This window comes from Onychomys torridus, chromosome 1, assembly GCF_903995425.1.
Source record: "Onychomys torridus chromosome 1, mOncTor1.1, whole genome shotgun sequence".
Taxonomy (NCBI): Eukaryota; Metazoa; Chordata; class Mammalia; order Rodentia; family Cricetidae; genus Onychomys; species Onychomys torridus.
In genome coordinates, this window is record NC_050443.1 from 145,838,132 (window position 1) to 145,858,376 (window position 20,245).

Consider the following 20,245-nt stretch of genomic DNA (forward strand, 5'->3'; position numbering starts at 1 on the left):
CAGAGTAGGTAGCTTAAATGAAAATGCACCTTTGTTCAATATTGAATATAAAAACCATTCTTTCATCTGTCACCTTTATTTTGGTAACATTAAAAAAGTACTGCTTGGTCATAATAGACAAAGGATGTGTCTTTTGTGAGAATACAGTAATTCTAAATAGGCTTATGCGTAATCATTATGAAGAATGGGATGGGGAAACAGAAGTGACTGGAAGCTTGGAGAAAGCTGAGTCCATCAATGAGGATTTATTAATTAAGGAAGGCATGGCCATTAGGGCAGTATTTATTAGGGGGGGTTGGAGTTTTCCCTAGGGAAAATGTGGGGGACACTGGAAAAGATATTTAGCTATTATTTTTAATATTTTAGTTATCATAATAGATAATGTTGTGTCTTCTTGAAATTTTATGTTTCAGTTTAAACTCCAGTAATTGTAAATGGGACATTGTTTTGCCCACGTAACCAAGTTTAGATGAAGCTATATTGAGTTACACCCAATATAGACAGGCTTCCATATAAGAAGAAAGGACATAGACACATACAGGGAAGAAAGGCATGTGGAGACAGGCAGAGATGGGGGTACTGCCATAGGGAGCCCAGTCATCATGGGGCACTGAAAAACTGCAAAGACTGAAAAACTCCGGGCAATTTCTCTATGTGAGCTTCAAGCTTTGAGAGGGAAAGAGTCTTGGTTACTCTTTGATTTCAGACTTCAGACCTCCAGAATGAAGGACAAACCATTGTTTTTAAGCAACCTGGCTTGTAACAACTTACTGTGGCAGATATAGGAAAACAGCGTAGCTGTTGACAAACACTCCTGGTGATTTCCCTAGGTGAGTGTGAGGTTCTAATCAATTAAACACGAGGTATTATTATCCTTACCTAGTTGTTCAGCTTTTGTGAATATGGGATGTATTGTTTGGTAAGACTTACTTAATAATGTGCACATATGTGGTGGTGCTTACCATGGGATTGGCACACAGAGCATCTGAAGCTGTAGAGCAAAAATAGTCACGTAAAGCTGAGCCATCACCTTCCATATCTCATTAAGACCTCATGTGAAAATCTCCTCCCCAAATTCCCCTCCATACAGCTGACCAAATGCATAGTGGTTCAGAGGCTTCACTTGGCATGGAGTCCTCTAAGGCAGTTTGATGAAGACGGCTGGAATAGCACTTGAAGCTTCTAAGGGTTGAATTCTTTGATCAGCATTTCTTCCAATTTTGTAAACCACAAAGCTCATCAAATTCTCTCTAAACTAAATCCCTTGCCAAACCTGGGTGTAGTGGGCCTTCACAGGGAATGTTTAAAAAGTGTTTCAAAATATTTTGGCATAGGATAAGAAGCTGAATTAGAGCCAGTAATCTGTCTATATTTAATGTTGTCAATACATCATGCTAACTTCTAATTTTGTATGTATTATAAAACACATAACATGAATTTCTACACATGGATGCAATCTGTCAGTGCATGGATATGCATGTGTGTATACACGCACATATTTGCTAGTTCTGCACTTTCTGTTATTATTGTTGATGTTGTACATGCTCACAATTGAAAGATTAATTTGAAACTCTCCGGGAAGATGTCTATAAAGTGATTTTACTCCTAGGAGCTGATGGTCAAAAATACTTCAGAGATCACATCTGTGACCTTTCAGGATACAGATTTCATAAAGTTCATAATAGGATAGGTTCTGTTTTATTGCTGCCAGAGCAATAAAATAGGCGACAACCCCACAATGATGGAGCTGTCAAAAATAAAATGCTAACAGTGCAATTGTTAATGGTCCCGGTGGGAAAAGAGAGGGCAGGTATTGTCACACATATGAGGTTGCAGAGGGACTTCTAGGAGTTCAGGGTTTAAAAGAGTATTTGGCAATTAGAGAGAGGAATCCCATCCAAGGGAGCATGAAGGGACCATTCCCTTACTGGAAAACAAAAAAACAAAAACAAAAACAAAAAAACCATCCTTGAAATAGAGACCTTGAAGAAGTGCCAAGGCTCGCAGAAAATACCAAGGAAAAGAAGAAGTCTAAGCAACAAGCATGAAGAACAGTGACAGAAGGAGACAAGGGGAGGGACTTACCGTGAGCTCACTGTACATTCACTATGGCAAGAGCGTTATTATAAATGCCTCTCATAGAAGATAAAGGGAGGAAGTTACAATGCTACACAGGTTCATTCATCTGCCTGAGGTCGTGATGTACCAACCAGCACACAGAAGAAACTAAATGGAACCAGGATACAGCAGACTCCAGGCCTGCTCTTCCATTACCTCAGAGGAACAACCTGATGGTAATCAACCCCTCCCTTCTTTCCTTTCTTCCTCCTACAGTGGTGCATGCCCATAGCTGCTTCTTTCAGTTGTGCCTGATGGATCTCTTAGACACCCTCCATTTGGCTAGTCATTACTCAACACTGCTGGGTCTCTGAAAGGCACTAAGTGAACAGGGACACAGCACAGACTGGGACTCAGTCCCTCTTCTCAGGAGAGTCACATACCGACAAAATGGAAAGTGACCCTGAGCTACCACAGGCTTCAGGACCTGTGGGTGGCAAGTAAATGATTTGATTCCTTTTTACCTAATAGGAAGATATTCAGAAGAGAAAGCAGAGAAAAACGAGTATATGAACAGATTAAACCCAAGGTTTGTCAGATAACAATAATAGAAGAAAAAAGGGTTTAAATTTACTTAGTCATAAATACTGTGAGATACTTTAAAAAAACATCAATATTGAAAGGCAAGAACTGTTACCCAGGTTTGCTAAAGGCATAAAAGATGAACTTCAAACTACAGGCACATGCTGGCTCCTGTTCCACTGCACTTTTTTTTTTTTTTTTTTGAATCCATCATTTAGCAGCTGGCTTGTGAGGATTCAGGAAGAAAATGCTAAGTTCCAGGAGGAACATGGTATGAGTCAGCATCTTCTACAGTTCGCCTGGAAGCCACCCAAAGCATGGAGAACAGAAAGATTCCTCAGACCCCAGAGCCCATTTTCTGTAAAACCAGGAGAAAGACATCTGTAGCCACTAACATCTGTGCAAGAGCTGGAAAAACAGTTGAGATTAGGACGAGACAGATGGATAAGTGTACAAGAGAAGCACATGTGGCTACAGAGCCCAGGGAGGCCCAGATTTTATAATGGGAACAGATACTCTGTCACAAAATTTAAACTCTGACAAAGCCTTGGCTTGCTTGAAGGATGTGATTACATCAATGAGAAAACATGATACAGAAGTGTAACTGAAGGAAGAAAGACCTTGATGGGCAGAGACTGGAACATCCTTGCGATGTCTTACTAACTCAAAGATGAAGATGGAGAAAAGCATTGAAGATGTTACTATGTAAGGCCAGAAGCAGGAAAAAATTCCTGTCACCACAGTGTTTTCTATGCCCATCCTTTGTGAATATCTGGGAGGACATACAAGAAACCATAACATACAATGTGACAACAGTGGCTATAGAATGTGGCAGGAGGAATGTGAATAGGGTCCCTACTGGGAAAAGGACTTTTCATTGCCTCCTAACAGCACATTTGAAATGATGCAACTGTTTTGGCACTTCAAGAACTTAACCCTCTCAGGACTGAGAAAGTTGTGACAGCCAGAGAACTGGATGTTCCCGCTAGGAAAATAAATAAGAACTCCACACAGCCAGCTTATCTTGCCTTTCTCTTCAGCATGGTTGTTGAGTGGATCCAGATAGTCAGCTCATCTGGGTAGCACTCTGGCAAAGGACAGAGAATATTTCCTCTGGCCTGGACAGAGGATTGTGGGCTTGATAGAAACACAAGTGGGTTCAGAGTCATTTCCAAGACCAGATCAGAAAAGAATGGAGTACACGAGAGAGAATCACTTTTGAAGGGAGATTATGTCATTTCTTTAGCAATTGGTAAGGATGATTAATATGTTGTACAAAAGGATTTCAAAAGTAAAATAATTCATCAGCTCTAGTAAAAATATAAAAACATCAGATGGGTGCGTGGACTGAAAAATACAAAAACTTTGACTAGTAAAGCCAACAAAAAAGAGTTGCATGCTAGGAAAAGGGAAAGACGTGACTTAAAAATAGATCCTGTGAAAATATGATTTCCAGTTTTAATTGACTAGAAACTCAAGTACAATGAATTTCCGATTTAATTAAAACTTATATTATACTATGCCATTAGAAGCAGGATTCAGAATATTCACAATCTGTTCTCTGTACCTGACACTTAACAGAATACAGAGACTGCCCTGAGTTTTATTCTGGAGACATATTTAAAATGACATTGATAAGCCAGGCTGTTTCATAGAGGAAAACTTAGCGTGGTTAAGAGTACTCACCATTCTTTTAGAGGACCTGAGTTTGGTTCTCAGTATCCATGCCAGGAGGCTCACAACCATCTGTAACTCCAGATCCAGGGTACCAGACACTTCTGGTCTCTGTGGACACCTGTGTACTTGTATTCATACACACACACCTATATAGGATTTAAAATAACTTACAAAGATCTTAAGAAATGTTTCAGAGACATCACACAGATGGGAACGTCCAGTTTAGTAACGAAGGAGATGAGTGAAAATGCTCATCTGTTGCAGGCCAAGGCAAGAATGTTTTTGATCCAGGAGAGATAGTGCTTTCTATAAGACCATAGAAGGCACACAAGCTTTGATCCAGTATTCCCATTTCCAGGCATCTCATTTGAGATGCCACTGTACAATTTATATTTGAAGATGTTTACTGAAGAAATTTCCAATGGCAAAAATAGAGAAAGCAATCCAAATGCCCAAGAAACTTTTTGTTTTGTTTTTTCTTTTTCTACAAAGGGTCTTGCCATGTTATCTAGGCTTGTCTTAAACTTATGATCCTCCTGTCTCAGCCTTCCAAATGCTAGGCCAAGGCATGGACTAGGGTTTTTGTTTGTTTGCTTGCTTTTTAGACATTAGGGCATATCCATGTTCTGGACTTGCATGCATCTACTAAAAAGAACAAAGCAGACCTATCACTATAGATCCAGGACTATTTTAGTTAGGCTTTTTATTACTGTGAAGAGACACCATGACCATGACAGCTCTTATTAAAATAAATAAATAAATAAATAACAGCATTGGTGTAGTTGAAAGTTTTCCTGTGTCCTGCCTAGTCCTGCAGCTACTCAGACCAAAGTAAACACACAGAGGCTTATATTACTTATGAACTTTATGGCCTAATGGTTCAGGATTCTTGCTAGCTAGCTCTTACAACTTAACTCAGCCCATTTCTATTAATCTGTGCATTGCCACATGGTCTTGTGGCTTACTGGTACTTTCACATCTTGCTTCCCCTGGTCGCTGCTCACAGCAACTGCCCCACTCTCCTTTCTACTCCTCTCTCTCCAGTTTGCATGTCCTGCCTAACCTTATTCTGCCTCGCCATTGGCCACCTTTATTTATCAACCAATCAGAGCAACACATATTCACAGCATACAGGTCATCCCACAGCACTTCCCCTTTCTGCCTAATCACAAAGGAAGGTTTTAGCTTTAACATAGTAAAATTACATATAACAAAACAGTTATCAAGCAAGAATTATAGTTACAATATCTAGTCTATTTGTATTTAACAAAATTAAAGAAAATATCTTTTTTTGTGAGTCTGAAGTTTAATATCTAATTTATCTTTTATTACAACTAAGGAAGACTATAATTATAACTACCTAGTCTTCAACCCATCAAAGACCTGAGAAGGAACATAATAATACTTAAGTAAACAGGAAGTGTATTCATTGTAAGCAACTTCCAAAAATCTAGAATGACAGAGACACCTGGGAGTCTGGACAGTCACCCAAAGTTCCTCTGCAATGTCAGGGCATCCATCTTCAGCTTACAGGCCTAGAGTCTCTGGCAGATTTTTCAGTGAAGCAGGAAATTTGAAGGATTGTCTTGCCTTTTGGAAAAGTTTTTCAATCACTTCTCCCTACCAGACAGAATGTCTGGCAGTCTCCTCTGTGAAGCAGAAACCTGAAGGACCATCTTGCCCTGTTTAGGCAAAGTTTAGTAGTCACTTTCCCATGGGTCCTGTATGTTTAGTCTATATAAAATACTTTCAAGAAATCCAGGCAAGAGAAGTTTCTTGCCCAAATGGCCAGTTTTGCCAAGAAGAAGATAAACTCCATATGGAGTGTCTTCAACACTCATCTTCCCCTTTGAAGTAAATTGGTGATGTCAGGAGCAGATGCATCTCACTGTCCAGAAAAGTCTAAGTTTTTAAAACATTTAAATGTCACATTCTGTAAGTCTTTGAAGTGTTTGAAGGTTACCTAACTAATTGAAATATATCTATGTATACCTAGAAAACTTAACATGACTGTAAGTTTGATTATCATAGAAGACTAATTATTAATCTGTATTTCTTAATTACACATTATAGTTTTAAATGAATTGTACAAACATAATACCTTAAACAAAAGTAGAAATATACATACAATATAACAAAATTAATTTTAAATTTGTATCAATAAACTAAAATCCATAGCAATGTAAAATATTTCAAATGAGTTGTTGCTTTTTTCAGAAAGTAGATTCAATAATCTACCCTTTTATCCTATCATATCTATAGCCTACATTTCTATATCATGTCCATCTTTCTTTTTTTAGAAAGAGATTGACTATGACTAATTACAATTTGTAACCACAGCAGGGGGGCTCACTTACAGTTTCAGAGGTTCAGTCCACTATCATGATGACAGGGAGCATGGCAGCATGCAGGCGGACATGTTGCTAGAGCTGAGAGTGCTACATTTTGCAGGCAACAGGAAATTGACTGACTGTCACACTGAGGGAAATTTGAGCAAAAGAGACCTCAAAGCCTGATCCCAGAGTGACACACTTCCTCCAACAAGGCCACACCTCCTAATGGTGCCATTTTCTTTGGGGGCCATTTTCTTTCAAACCACCACAAGGACTTATCACTGAGTGAAAGATTAAAGTGAAGACTATTAGGAAAATCTTATTATGGAAACAAAAACAATATTATATGTAGGCACATGATTAGAAAATCATAAATAAGCCGGGTGGTGGTGGTGCACACCTTTAATCCCAGCACTGAGAAGGCAGATCCAGGTGGATCTCTGTGAGTTCAAGGCCAGCCTGGGCTATAGAGTGAGTTCCAGGAAAGGCGCAAAGCTACACAGAGAAACCCTGTCTTGAAAAACCAAAAAAAGAAATATATATATAATTATATAAATTTAATTGTAATGAGTGGGGTAGAATGAGGAAAGAAAGGTCAACTCTATATGGACAATTTTGTAGCTTCTGATTAATACGTGAGTATGTTTGGTTTTGTAATTAAGGAAATGACTTTTAAAATGGAAAGGTGTCTGACATGGTCGCCTCTGAAATGATTATTACTGGCCCAAGGGAGAGAGAGTGATACACAGGAAAAAAACACTGAATGAGCTGACCTCTCACTGAGTGCTCTCAATACCACAAGTGTCCTAGAATTACTGTCTATTCTTTCCTCTCCAACTCACACAGCTGGCTAAAAAGGTGAAAGAGAGGGGAATTTGAAAAAGACATTAATCATGGTATTTTTTTTAAGAGACCTGTAAATGAAGGCTTTTCTCTGTCCTGCCCCATCCACAGCCACTTCCTAAATGATTACACAGAGGCTTATATTAATTATAAATGTTTGGCCAATGGCTCAGGCTTATTACTAGCTAGCTCTTACATTTAAATTAATCCATATTTCTTATCTATGCTTTGCCATGTGGTTCATGGCTTATTACCTCATTTTCTACATGCCTTGCTTCCTTGGTGGATGCCTGGTGGCTGCTGGACTCCACCTTTCTTCATCTCTGTCCGTCCTCAGTTTGATTGTACCGCCTAACCTTATTCTGCCTTGCCATTGGCCAAACTGCTTTATTATCAATCAACAAAAGCAACACACTTTCACAGCGTATAGAAGGACATCTGACAGCAGAGACCTCTTGAAATGCAATGCCACAGGAAGCAAACAATTCTTTCTGACTCACCCTTTAGTGCCTCAGAAAGACTTCATCCAAACAAAATATATCAATTTCACAGGGCTAAGGATGTAAATTCATCTAGGACATTTATATGATGTCTTTGTTAGCTTTCTATTGATGTGATAAAGACCACAACAGAAGAAGCTTAGGGAGGTTTATTTGGCTTGCACATCCCAGTCATTGCCCTTCATGAAGGGAAAACAGGAGTTCAGGGCAGGCACCTGGAGGCAGGAACTGAAGCAGAGGTTGCAGAGGAATGCTGCTCACTACCTTGATCCTCCTGCCTTGCTCAGTTTGCTCAGAACCACCTTCCCAGGAAGGGTTCCACCCACAGTGTGCTTGGCCCTCCCACATTAATCATTAATCAAGAAAATGTCCCATAGACTTGCCTAGAGGGTAATCTGGTAAAGGCATTTTGTTAATTGATATTGCTCTTCCCAGATAAATCTAGCTGTGTCAAGTTGACAAAAACCAACCAACAAACTAATAGGACACATGGGTTTAAACATTTGTTACCATGACAGGCTTGTCTTCTGCTGTGGTCAGGTAGAGAACATTCCCCAGCTCCTCTTTTAGTGCAAGGGATAAATCTATCCTTCAGGCTTTGGGCACAACTGCTCAGGCCTTTCAAATGCTTGCAGTCCATACAAAGGCAGTGACATATCAAGGAGCCTCCATTTTCTTCCAGTTTCTACTCCAAATGCCCAAGAAATGGGTGAAATTACATGTGTGCTCACTTTATTTACCACTTATTGGCTACAAACTGCACTTCCCCTATAGTGTCTCCCTTTCCCTGAAAAGAGAAGGGTCCATAGAGAAGGTGACATACTTGTACCCATGAATTGGAGGCTTCATTAGGGCTGTTGACAGCCATAATGTTACTTTGGTAGGGAGGCAAGAAGAGAGTTGAAAGCCCCATTACCTAACAGGTCTACATTAATGAGTCTAACTGGGGGCTAAAATTGATAAGCAATTTTCATTTTGTTTTGTTTTTTTGAGCCATGTGATACTGTAACATAAGGGTATCTCCATTGAGCAGATGTTATATGTTGAGTGTGAAGACTTGCTCAGCATTATTATCCCATGAAATCAACACAGCAGTGCTGCAAAGGAAACCTGGAGAATTAAGTGACTGGCCCAGCACCACACAGGTGACAGCTGAAGAACTAAGTTTCAGACTCACAGACCTGACCACCATGTCAACCTGCATTTCTGAATCAAAGTGAGTTAAGTTAGGAACTGCTTATTCTGAGCACTGTTGCAAGAGAGGAGCCTAGAGTTTAGATGCCAATCTGTTTGGAGGTTATGGGGGGGTGGTGGCTTCTGGAAGCAAGATAAACTGTTGGAACAGATGGGCTCTGCTTCCTTCAAGTAAAGATGCCCCTTGCTTATGTGTGTTTAAATTGGGGCTCTTTATTTCATGGGAAGAAGTGAGATCATGTTTCTGAACTCCTAACTCTGCACTCACTTGCCCTGGGGCCAGGCAATGACTTGTGGGGTTAAAATTTGACATGAAGACTTGAACAAAAGGGTATGCAATTAAACTGTTGGGTATGATAAGTCACCTCTCTATCCAAATTTACCAATATAGAGGACATAAGTTGTCTACATTTTAAAAAGTCAAACTGATCAATTACAAAGAAGCTTTTCCATTGAAGAAAATCTCTTCAAGTTCATCTTTCTTATCTTTGCAGGAACAAGTTCAATGATGTGGGGCATTGCTGAGATAGACTTATGTCTACTCCTTGATTAAATGTATGTACATGGAATATGACATGTATCATTTTCTTCTATGATTGTCACCCTAGAAAAGGGTTCTATGGGTTCCCCATCCCCTGGTTTCTGTCACTAGACTCTATATCCACCAACTTTAACAGAGTCCCAAGGTCTCCCCGCCCCATAGGCAGATACAATGATTAGCCTAGATGTTAACCTTCACATGGGTACAGGACCCAGATAAAATCTCTCCACTAGTTGAGACTCTTGAGGCAACCTGGGCACAGAGTTATGAAGTCAGGGAAAAATATCAATTTGGGAGTCAGGGGTATGGGAGTGGTATTGCACATACAAGGAGTACCAAATGGACAGTCATTTTGTAGGTGGTCTTTCTTCTATTTTTCCTCCAAAAATTCCTGCACTAGGAGGAAAGAAGAACACAGATACAGAAGTTACTGCATCTGCAATTAGTGTTGGTAAAACATGCCTGCCTGATCATGAGAGAAGGATGCTGGATTGGCAAGGACTGTGGGGAAAGGAATAATTCAAGCAATTACTGACATAAGAGGTTGAATTAACTAGGCATACAGATTCCACCTGGTCCATCCTAGGAGGGACCAAGAGGGCTCAGAGAATGTAGACTCTCTTCCAGTCTTCTTCTTCTTCTTAATGCAGTTATCAGCTTAAGATGGGGAATCAAATTTGATAACACACCATAGAAAACCAACTTGTTTTTATTTTACCCTAAAATATAAAAACAGAGTACTTTTTTAAAAATTCCTTGAAAACTAAAGAAGTAATTAATATTGTTGCTTAACTTAATTCTTAAGAATTATAAAATTGTAGTTACAAATGCAAACACTGAGTACACTAGGCTAGGAAGCTGGGGGATATATGAGAGATCCAACAAAGTCCGCACCAACCAAGAATGCCAGGCTGTGCCATCTGGAACACAAAAGGAATTTCTACTCTGCAAGGAAATAAAAACAGGCAGGCAGGCAGTAGAAAACACTTCGAATTATTATTTTATTGGCAGATACAAAGAGAAAGCATAGATAGGACATGTCCTTTGCCTTGCACACCTTTGCCTCATGAGTGAAGCTCTTTAAGTATTTAATTACTGTTGAGGGATGATGTGAGATTGAGAAGCCAGTTTCTTGACAAATCCCTGCAAGATCATACCACCTGCAATTCAGGAACCCAGAACTGCATAGGGTGGAATATAATGTCCTGATCTAGTCTGACTATTGAAGAAGGTCCCAGCCCACAGTCATCCTTCAAGTAGTCAAAACATGGGTTGCTGCAATTTTCACACCCAGCTGTTCGTAGAAGGGCTATTAATACAGCAACCAACAGATAACAAAAACCTGCAGCAGATTACAAGGGTATCATTGTGATAAAAAGGTCATGGGTAGAGTTGACTTACTTTTTTAAAGGGAAGCAATTTAACTTCCCACCAGGCCACAGCAGGAGTTATGCATAAATGGCCATCGTTTATGTCACATACAGAATAAGCACAAAGAGAAGAGATGTAGAACACAGTGGAGATGCTGGATTTATTTAGCTCTGGGGCCTTATCTGAGCCTCGGAATTGTCAAGTGTTGAAAAGTAATAAAAACCATTCTTCTTATGGTGTGTGTGTGTGTGTGTGTGTGTGTGTGTGTGTGTGTGTGTGTGCCAAACAGAGAAAATGTATGAGATGAGGCTTTGTAAACTTTCAATTAGTGCACAGCTAAAAAGTGGTATTGCTAGCCCATCCCAGAGCCTTGACATCCAGTGGTCTAGAAGCAATCTTAGGAACTTGCGGACTATTTGTCTTGCTCCCAAAGGCTTAGCTCCTCTCCCATTCAGAAACCAGAGTATTTCTAGAATTTTCTATTGTATTTAGCACATTATATTGATTGGTCCTACACTGAAATTCTTTCTTTTTTTAAAAACATAATATTTTTATTGAGTATTTGGCAGTTTCACATAATGCACCCTGATCATACTCACTTCCCAGTCTTCTCAGGTCCACCTCCACTTTTGTGACTCCCCCCCAAAAAAAGTAGAAAAGAAAAAAAATGTGTTGTCCATATACTAGAGCATGGTCAAACTCTCAGTGACCAACCCCTTAAAGAAAACCGTGTCCTTCCCCACCCCCACCCCTGCCAGAAACCATCGACTGTGCAGAGCTACTCTTAGGACCTCTATCATAATTTTTAAGAGTTCTCTTCAATTGTTTCCTGTCTAGACTGTTTCTTTTTCGGGCTGGGGGTGGAGGAGGGAGGTTGTCACAGAAGCCTTCTAGGTCTCTCATTCTCAACTTTGGTTCTGCAGTCATCAATACCACCACAAAAGAGGCTTCCTTGCTCTTTATAATCAGTGGCTGCTTGGATCATGGACTTGCATATGTTTTCTGGTGGCAGTACAGACTACAGACATCAACAAGCCTGGACTGCAGCATGGACCACTGACACCATAATGGCCCTTGCTGGCAGCACAGACCATGGACATATCCACATGGCCTTTGGTGGTAACATGGACTACAGACATTAACATGGCCTCTAGTAGGAGCCCAGACCATGAACATCTACACAGCCTCTGGCCACAGCACAGATCATGCATACCATCATGGCTCTTGAAAGCAATACAGGCCATGGACATCAATATGGTTTCAGGCAGCAGCACAGACCACATACACCCACATAGCCTTTGGTGGAACCAAAGACAAGGGATGAGGTTTCATCTCAGTGTCTTCAAGTGGAGAGAAAGAGGGATTATTACTGAATTGTCTCTTAGAAGTAAGCTAGTGTCTACAATACACTTAGTACTTGGTGCTGATGTACAGCAGGCATGCAAAACCTGCTTTTTGTTCTTGCTACAGCTGCATGGACCTTGGTGTATTCACAGACACACTCATACTTCAGAGGTTGGAACTGAGTGGCTAAAAGTCCAGATTCTGGAGCCTCCTGAAGCATTCAAATCTTAACTTTAACTTTAATGGTTTAATGTATCATTTCTATGTGCTTATGCAAATTTCCATTCCCCTCTGCCTCATTATTGTCATCTGTCAAATGGAGATACCAGAAGTACAATTTACATATAGTTGTGGTGATTGATTAAATGAGTTATTTATACTCTAATAGCTTAGAAGCAGGATCTACTGATAGAAGCCTACTGTCATCACCTATTTCTTGTCACTCAGCTTTTCAAACAATCCTACTGAAGAGACACCATTATCTTCATTTTTGCAATGAATGAAGCTGATGGGATGGCATCATTCTTCAATAGTTCAGCTCGTATGGAAACATTTTCTCCCCAAAGTCTGAAGTTGTGGGTTGTGAGAGATGTGGAGAGTAGATCTTAGGAAACAAGAGTGGAACTGATTTGTGTGAACCTGTACAGCTATTACCCCTCTGCATTCATAAAGTTCACCATGGAGGTGATTGTCTCAGCTATCAAGATCCTAATGTCAACACTGTCTTAAGGAAAAGGAGTCTAAGGAGTTACATTTCTGCCATGATAAACTGGACTTAAGCAAGTATACAGTCTAGCATTCATTCTGTAATTTCCAGTCTACAAGCTTGGATGCAGAAGGTGTGAACTTAGTGAAGATAACATCAATAAGTGATGACATTTATTGAATACTTCATGTGCCAAGCACGAAATGCTTTGCACTTTCCTAAGTGTGTTACTTGGGTATATCATTTGCTTTTTTACAATTTCTCTGACGCAGATATTTGGTGTTTTTTCAACTATGCAGAATTTGCTCCCCACTTTCTACCCAAGAAGTACCCCATGAACTTAGTCTGTCCTCAGCAAATATTATGGCATGTGACTTCAGTTTGACCAACCAGGACATTAATTGTCTTCTGAAGACAGTGATTGGCTCATGGATGGGCATATGATCCAGGTTGAACAGTCAGGCTCTATTTGTACTACATCTGAGGCTTTTGCCTAAGTTAATAGGAAAATTTAGTCTCTCATGGTGCTTGTTTTCATGGAAGCTGGAGCCTCTGGAGCTACTGCACTATAGTAGAAGAACAGGATTAAGCCAGAGGGAGTAGATTTAAGTACTAAGGACCAAAACTCAGATCCAGGTGACAATGTCCCTTGCAACAGGCATCAAAGGCACACTGAATCTTCAGGCTTTGTAATCTTTGTGGGACATTCATTACATTTCAGCTCAGACCAGTTTGGTTTGGGCTTCTCTCCACTTATTTGAAGCTTCTTGGTGAGGCAGAGTTGCTCAGTATTACACAACAAGAAGAGGCCAGAGTTGAAACTCTAGACTGATGAACAGCAAAGATCCCCCTAAGCTACTACACCATGTTTCATTTTCTACTCTTCTTTGGTGTGCTAGGATCAATGGGAAGGTATGAATTACTGTACATGGGTGAGTTGATCATGCATTTGGGGTGGATGAGGGTAGTGAAGGAAGTCAGATCTACACACTGAAAGGTAGACAGAAAATGTCTTCATTTTGAGCAGTATTTCTCTATGATAATTTCTCATTGATTGAGAGATTTGAGTTACAAGGCTTAGAACATGATGTTCCAAGGAGCTCTTTCTCCTCTTCCATGATTGTGGGGTGTTGAGGAAGTCATGAGTGAATGTATATTGTTGACATGAGCTGGGCCATGTCAAGGACCCCAGTGGCTCAGACCCATGGGAATGGCAAGACCTTCTCTTCATCAGGCTCAGGGGAATGGCAAGGCTCCCACTGGGGTCTTATTCATTCCCAACAACTATCTTCCTGCTCCACTCATGATGTCTAAGTGCTGAAATGAAATATCCTTGGCCTTTCACTATCCCAGTCCAGGGCACAATTGCAGATCTCCGAATCCTCTCAATACCCCTGATGTTTTAGGCAACAGATTTACCTTTTCCATTCTTCCATGGAAACTGGTCCATGTCTACACAATGACCTTGGCTGTTGGTGTCCAATAGTAGGCTGTGAATCACAAGTAAGTGGAAGCTGTATCTGATGGAGAACGGAAAGTGGTTCCTGTTAGCTCACAAGAGTAGCCTGCTTACACTCTTTTTCTTGCTCCTTCTGCTAGTGACATCTGAACCACAGCAAGTGACAAATACTGTGAACCCTGGCTTCATACACTGCCTAACCTCCTACCTCCCATCCTAGAAATCCAGATGTTAAGCATGTACCAGTATGCTGATGGCCCTCCTATACCACTGAGGACCTGCTGCCCCAGAGACCATACTCAAAACATGGCAGGAGTTCAGTGTCAGCCTGGCTAACAGTCATGAATATTTAAAGGTGGTATAGGGGATAGATAAAAAGTAGCTGTGATTCCAGCCCTGCCACTGACACAGTATGACTAAAAAAGGTCACCTGAGTTCAATTCCTTCTCTCTACAGTGGAACTAGTTATAAACTTACCATAGAGGTTCTTTGGAGGCTTAAACAGTTTACCAGAGGAAAGCACTTTGATACTTGGCCTTTTTCATCACTATATAACATTGGCTATTGTCCTCAGAACGGCATCCTCTCAAATCAGCCCTGGGAACTAGAAGTGGGAACTAGGGAACACAGTGACTCTGACATGTTATTCTTAGGAGGAATTTGTTGCAAGTTCAAATTTCTAGGACCAGCTTCACAAAGACTTGGGAACTTGCCTGTAGAGATGGAAAATCTTTATCCTTTATCTGGTCCCTCATGGGTGTGTATGTGTCTGAGCTGTGCTTCTATGGACCAGAAGTCCATTCAGTGAATCAATTCTCATCCTCCCCCAGGATCCACCCCACCAGTCTGCAGGGAAGACAGAAAATAAAACAGAGGAAGAGCATAAACATAAGAGGCTTGCAGTGCTATCAGATTTGGTGAATGGATCAGTTAAAGCAAGTTTGAACAAGGAGTCTCAGCCTCAAGTGCCCCCCAGGCAGCAGGATTACCCCTCCTCCCCACAGATCTAGAGTCCACACTCAACTGGCAGGGAGTGAGCCCCTGCATGACTGACAGATTCTAGCATGGTGTGTGCCGTTCCTCACCCATGAACCTTTGGGTGTTCTTTACTCCATCTAGAGTTCTCTGTGTTCTGTTAATTCCCACTTAATATTGAAGATTCAGATCAAACATTTTCATTAGAAATTTAAAAATTTGTATAATAGTTGAACATCTACATTTTGCCTCCTTAAAAGAAGTATTTTGTTATTCATTAGTATATAGTTGGCACTTAGCATGGGCCATGGGATAGTATCACAAACTAATGAAATCAGAGGAGAGTAGGCATCTTGCCAAGTCTACTAAGATACACTGTGGATTAGGGATGGATAAGAAAGCTCATCTGTTGTCTTGGAAGCAAGGGATAGTTTCTGCTGTTTTCATTTGGTCTATGATTACTTATTTAATGAATGCTTTACTCAGTGAATGAGTTGGAGGACCCGGAACCTTATGTGGCCCTAAACATGGGTACACATACTCATTACAATAATGGGGAAATTGGAAGTCATCTGTCTGGGTTTCTCCAGCTTCCTTAGTCATCCCCTAACCTTTCTGTTTTGCCAGGAACCAGAGAGAAGCTAGATAATATCTACAGATGAACAGTGCTACACATCACGCTCTAAATTTGTGGATCAAAAACAAGGTCCCCATTACCCCAGGAAAAAAATGCTTCAAAACAGAAAACATGGCTTTAGACAATATTTTAGTATCTAGAAGTAGAATGGGATCTTGAACTAGAGTTGGAAGAGGCAGGTCCAGGCTCAAATGGAGGGCCATGAGCCAAAGGAACTGGAGCAGCTGAGGAAGCTGTGTATTGGTAGTATGAGCTTTGAAACAATAGATGACAGCTTAAGGGAACATTTGGAGAAATGGGGCACACTTACAGACTGCCTGGTTATGAGAGATCTCCAATCAAAATGTTCCAGGGCCTTAGGTTTTGTGATCTACTCTTATGTTGAAAAGGTGAATGCCGCAAAGGTTGATGGGTGTGTGATGGAATCAAAGGGAGCCATTTCTAGAGAGGATTCTATAAATCCTGGCTCCTGTTTAATAGTGAAAAAAATATTTGTTGGTGGTATTAAAGAAGATACAAAGAATATAATCTGAGAGACTACTTTGAAAAGTATGGTGAGATTGAAACCATAGAAATTACAGAAGACAGGCAGAGTGAATAAAAGAGAGGATTTGCTTTTGTAACTCTGGGTGATCATGACACAGTTGGAACTGTTATTCAGAAATGCCACACTGTTAACAGTCATAATTGTGAAGTTGAAAAGACTCTAAACAAGAGATGTAGTCTGAGGGATGATGGAGAGAGAGGTCGTGGAGGTGGATCTGGAAACTTCATGAGTCATGGAGGAAACTCTGGAGGCGCGGGTTGTAATTTTGGTCATGGTGGAAACTTTTAGTGGAGGAAGTAGCTGATAGTGGTGGACGTGGTGGCAGCAGAGGTAGTTATGGAGGTGGTAATGGTAGATATAATTGAGTTGGAGGTGATGGTGGCAACTATGGTAGTAATCCTGGTTTTAGTAATAGAGGAGACATGGTGGTGGTGGACAAGGATATGGAAACCAAGCCAAGATGGTGGATGTGTTGGTGGAGGAGGAGATGATGGTTACAATGAAGAAAGAAATGTTGGCAGAGGTAACTATGGTGGTGGTGGGTTCATAATGACTTGGGAAATTATAGTGGATAACAGCAGTCAAACTCTGGACCACGAAGGGGGACAGTTTTGGTGGAAGAGTCTCAGGCAATCTTTATGGTGGTGGCTATGGATTAGTGGCAGAGGTGACAGATATGGTAGCAGAAGGTTTTAAAAATGGCGGAAAAGGGTTACAGTTCTTAGCAGGGGAGAACAGGAGTTGTCGGGAGAGCTGCAAGTTACTTTAAGACAGCAACCCCAAAGGCATTAGAGCAGTGCTTCTCAACCTGTGGGTCAGGACCCCTCTGTGGGTTGAACAACCTTTTCACAGGGATTGCCTAAGACTATATTGGAAAACACAGAGATTTACATCATGATCCTTAACAGTAGCCAAATTACAGTTATGAAGTAGCAAGGTTGAGGTCCCCACAACATGAGGAACTGTATTAAAGACTCACACATTAGGAAGGGGAGAACCACTGCAGTAGAGGAACTGTAAAAATCTTCCCCGGAAGGAACAATGATCCACAGTCCTAAAAGTTCTGCAGCTCAAATAGGGAACCCTCTATGCTCAGGGCTGTCACAGCCACAGTTGGCAAAAAGTGCAGCTGTTGATTAACGCAGTGGAGTGTCAATTAGATGCACATTCCTGAGGTCTTTCATCTGTCGTGGCTTTTTCTTTTTCTTCTCATTACATCAGGTATATTAGCCTGTAAATTGTGGTAGTGATGCCAGGAATAAAAATTTAGGAATTTGTAACTTTAAAAAAAAGTATAATGGGGGTACTTGGGGAAAAACAGTCACTGTCACAAATCTATATTATAAGGAGCGAGAAGGGAAGAGAGTAGAGGGAAAGGAGAAGAAAAGTGGGAGAGAGGGAGAAAAAAGGGTAAAGAAGGACTGAGGGAGGGAGGGGGGGCGCTGAGAGACAAAGCGAATTTTCCTCCGCGGAGCTCAGAAGGCCTTAGGTTCATCTGTCCTTTATCACCAGGAAGCTGTTTTAAAAAGCACTGATGCTTCTGGTATCCCCAGTCCTGGCCTGTGACTGTTTTGACCTTAGGATGCACTCAGGGCCTGTTGGCATCCGAAGCTCACCAGGTGTTTCTAAGGCTCAGCCTAAGTCGGGTACCACCTAAGTCAGCTGTTCCAGAATCCTGGCTGAGGGAGTTAAAAAGAAAACACACGGGACAGAGGCATCCTTCCACCCACAGTGGCCGAGTTGGAAGCTCCTCTCTGTGGCTGGATTCCACCTCAGCTCTCAGAGGGGATGCATCTGTGTCATTTGCTTTGTGTGTTCAGTACCAATTAAAACCCCGCAGCCACAATCGGTGTGGGACAAATGGGCACCATTCCTGGGGCAGATGGGAGAGCTGTGGGCAGAAAGCCTGCTGCCTGGGTTTAAAAAAAAAATCCTGGCTGGACCACATTTCATATTTCTAGTTCTTAGAAATTTCAAGTATCTTCCTGTACTACATCATAAAATAATGAAAGCAGATGGGAGCTGGCTCCTGGCTGGGTCTCTCAAGAGTCACTGTGGGTGGGGGATGGACCAGAGAGCTCATCTGTTGACTTGGGAGGGAGGAATACTTCCCATTGTTTTCTTCATATGTGGGTTTTGTTTTTCAAGTTGACTTATGGCCCCTTTATGGGCACGTAAGGGAAGAGTCTCTCTGTGTGTGTTTTTTTCCTGAGTTCACATTTGCAGTTCTCACCACTTTGATTCTGAGAGGTTCTTCTCAGATCCCATCACCATCCCTGTGCACATGGCATCTGGAAAGGCTTGTCAATGCAGTCCGGAAGAGAAATGATTTTATTTTGGGTTTAGTTGCATGAATCCAGAATGTTAGAGGTCAAAAGGGTTTCAGGTTTTTTTTCTTTAGTGCATTTGCAGCTTCATAATATGAGATACCATGGAGATGGGACTCAAATGTAAATAAGTTTTATGAATACCTTATACAGAGGATTGAAGGAAAATTTCTGTGGTATTTTAGTGTACATTCATTTTAATTTTAACTCTTCATATTTGTAGCATCACATCTGAACTCAAACTGTTGAATTTTGAGATATTTTGGACTCCAGTTGGGGACGCTCCACCTGGATTAGCTAGTCCCACATGCATCTACCATGCAGAGAAGGAATCAGCCCACATGCTCTCAGATTCTCTTCACTCTGTGCACACAGCCTAGTTTGGAGCCCTCCCTCCTTGGTCTCTGGCATGTTCTTAATGTCTCTCTTGCCTTCCATTATCCTCCCCAACCCCTCCCACCCATGCATAGTGGTGCAGCCTGGGCTTCTTGTCTATGTCCACATTAGCACCCTTGCTAACAGGAACTAAGTCTTGTAAGGCCAAACTTAGATGTTGTATTTAGCTAAAAGTCTTTGTAAGTTTACTGTACTCTAACAAAACCACAGCTTTTCTCCCTTAGGAAGCTTTCCATTTTAAAGAAGGAAGTCAGAGAGAGGGAGGGAGGAGAGGAAGAGAGGGGAGAGAGAGAGAGAGAGAGAGAGAGAGAGAGAGAGAGAGAGAGAGAGAGAGAGAGACTGACAGACAGACACCAAGAGAGACGGGGGAGAGGGGATCAGAGAGGGAATGAAGGCACACAGATGAAGGGTGGAAAAGCAGAAATGGAAGAGGCGTGGGGGAGGGGAGAAGCTGTTCGAGTGGTAAACAAGCTGCATGCCTAAGCTGTACCAGAATCAACCAAGGCATGCTTACATGACAAGAGGCATATGTCACTCCAAGAACTAGAAAACACAGGCAAAAAGGAAAAGGTCCAAAAATGTCACCCAAGACATCCATGGTAGAAGCAGCTCTAGGAACCAGCTACAGCTTCATTTACTGGTTCATACATTCCACAGGTTCCACAGAGAGCAGGACTGGAGGCCTGCTGACTTTTGACAGTTTGCTTTTGAAAATTAAGATAAACTCTATATGGGTTATTCCATTTATCTAAATA

The 20,245-nt window shown here is 41.2% G+C and overlaps 1 pseudogene; it reads left to right on the top strand.

The window, feature by feature from the left end:
- The first annotated feature begins 16,411 nt into the window (after positions 1 to 16,411).
- On the top strand, positions 16,412 to 17,055 carry LOC118578100 (annotated as a pseudogene).
- Positions 17,056 to 20,245: the final 3,190 nt, after the last annotated feature.